This window comes from Talpa occidentalis, unplaced genomic scaffold (genome assembly GCF_014898055.3).
Source record: "Talpa occidentalis isolate TD23 unplaced genomic scaffold, MPIMG_talOcc4v2.1 talOcc4.6, whole genome shotgun sequence".
In the NCBI taxonomy this organism is placed as follows: Eukaryota; Metazoa; Chordata; class Mammalia; order Eulipotyphla; family Talpidae; genus Talpa; species Talpa occidentalis.
Genome location: NW_023604972.1, coordinates 116,257,606 through 116,260,138, shown reverse-complemented (window position 1 = coordinate 116,260,138; position 2,533 = coordinate 116,257,606). Strand labels below are relative to the sequence as shown.

Sequence of the window (2,533 nt, the reverse complement as noted above, 5' to 3'; positions counted from 1 at the left end):
GCTCTAATCAGAAGAACTTATTTGACTGGTTGCTAAACTCACACATTCATTGATGTATCTACTCAATCAATAATTACTTCTTGAGTATTTCTCTTTTGGCACAGGACAGGATGATCACACCAGTTGCTTTATTTCTGTACGTGTCCACCTACATGTCCACCCATGATGGAGATGAGAAAACAAACATGTATGAAGAAGCAAACCCTCATTCTTCAGCTGCTTTGATAAACCATCTTTTAAGTGAGGTCACTTATTATTTATTCAACAAGTATTATTGAACACCCATGATGTTTCGGGCACGGGGGTTGGAGTCATTGACAAAAGTCAGGTCCCTGCTGTCATCATGCTATCTTCTGGGAGGGGAGCATGGGGACAAAGAGCGGCTGAATAACAAATTAAGTAGATCAATGGTAAAGATGCTAAGAAGCAAATTAAAGCCAAGAGAATGAAGATGATGGAAGAGATCCAATTCTAGAATGACTGACTAGAGAAGTGACATTCTAAGGTAACACAGACTGGCATACTCACTGGAGTGAGATCCTTGTCCAGTTTCGACAATTCAGTCCTGCAGGGGTAGTCAACAGTTATTTCTGGATTAGTTACATTTCTCTCTGCACTTTTAGAGGATTCATCTGAGCAATAGATTCAACTGTCACATAGATATATTCAGCAGAATATATACCCAAGAGGTGAAAATAAACTGCCCAGGTGAGAAATAATGGCAGGGCTCAGAGGACCCTGGCCCTGGCCACCCTGTAGAATCAAAGAGAGGTGGGGCCTTCTTGGTGGCACAAGGGGTTAAGCACAGCACTGTGAAGCTATCCACAGCCTCTGCAGCACAAGTTCAGTCTCCCACTGGCCAGGGAGCTACCCACATGGCACAGTAGACCTCTCCTGTTTCACCTGCTGCTCCCCTCAGCAGTGTATTTCAGTCAGTTTGCCTGTTCTGTTTCCCATTATCTCTGGTAAATCCTCTTAACCCCCATACCTCCGGGCTGTACCCCAGTTCTTGTATGCATAAATAAATGAATCTTAAAAAAACAAAGAGAAGTGGAGTAAAGCTGTGCTGTCTTTACAGTCATTCTTGAGAATTTCTAGTCTCTTCCACATACAACCTAAATTCACTTATTATCTCAGTCTCCTGAATCAAAGCTGTGAGAAAGGAACATGTCAAGATAGCAATGGAACAAGATAATGGGTGTAAAATGACAAAAACCAGGAAACCTCTTACTGAATGAGTCCAAGCATTATCACAAGGAAAAAAGAGTCTATTGCGCATAGAAAAGGCAACTAAAACTGTGAGTCCAGCATCTATGAAAAATGACTTGTTAACCATACCGGGAAAAGGATTCTAGTGAGTCACTGACAGAAATCATATTCAGCTGACAAATTAGCAGACATGGGGGTGGATACAGTGAACTGAAGCAATGAGAGCTTTAAGTGACGTACTTTCAGTTAGTGATTAGCTGGGAGGGGTTCTACTTACATAATCATGTTTATTTGCACTAGGAAAAAATAGGCTCTTAACAAAATTTCAGTGTTCCATTCTAAATTATAAAGTATTTTATTCAGGATACATTTTATTATTGACCTAAATTTATTTTATTATTGACCATAAAATTATATTTTCATTTATTTGGTGAGAATGAAGAACAATAATTGCAGTTTTTATGATGTTTCTCACTCCAACAAAGCAGACTCCCTGCAACTGACCGGGTTGATAAAGGTAGTCCTTACTGTAGGTGTTCTCAGAATCTCCTGTCATTTTTGTTTATTTTTCTGATTGCTTGAATCTAACTTCTCATTTCTTCTCATATTCAGGGAGAAAATAGTGTGCCAGAAATACTTAATTTGAAGATACTAAATGAACAATAGGATAAATTATAATAAAAAGCTTTTATTCAGCTGTTCCCAATAAACAAAGTTTTTACATCTCTGGGATTGTGTGCAATTCTTTTTCCTTTCAACTTCTCTCAATTTTTCAGTTTCTGCCATAAATATCTATTGTTTCTATTCTTTTAAATCTTCCCATTAAAAAACAATAAATTACTTCCATAGAGTGATTCAATCTATTTTCAATTCTTTCTGGGGGTTCAGGTTGAAACTCTTTTCTACAACTAGTTCTTCTCCAATTGACCAATAGATCCCTTAAATATTTGAAAAGAATTCTCTTTCTTCTCAAGTTTTCTCTCCTCTCCTTAAGGACTAGGTTTTCTATTTCCTTCTACCCTGACTTTTGCCAAATTACTCATATATCTTCTTCATCACAATCAGTCTACTTTGAGTAAGAAATGTGTGTGTAAAAATAAAACTGTTCACTTAGAGCTAGGAATTAAATATATTTACCTAAAAGAAAGAACACATCTTACTTGACCAGCTTTTGTCAGACCTTCTTGTTAAGACATTGTAACATTTAAATCTGTATCAGATGATCTGCGACATAGGGGAAATAAAAAATACTTGGAGAGTCTACATTGGAAAACTAAGCTTACAGCATGATAATCAAGGAATTAGACTTGGAAACTTAGAGAAT

At 37.2% G+C, this 2,533-nt stretch overlaps 1 long non-coding RNA gene across 1 annotated transcript; it reads left to right on the top strand.

Moving 5' to 3' along the window:
- Positions 1-521: 521 nt before the first annotated feature.
- On the top strand, positions 522-1,869 carry LOC129144787 (uncharacterized). The gene is made up of 3 exons (XR_008549393.1): positions 522-708; positions 1,138-1,298; positions 1,822-1,869. It is a non-coding gene; the product is annotated as an uncharacterized LOC129144787 (long non-coding RNA).
- Positions 1,870-2,533: the final 664 nt, after the last annotated feature.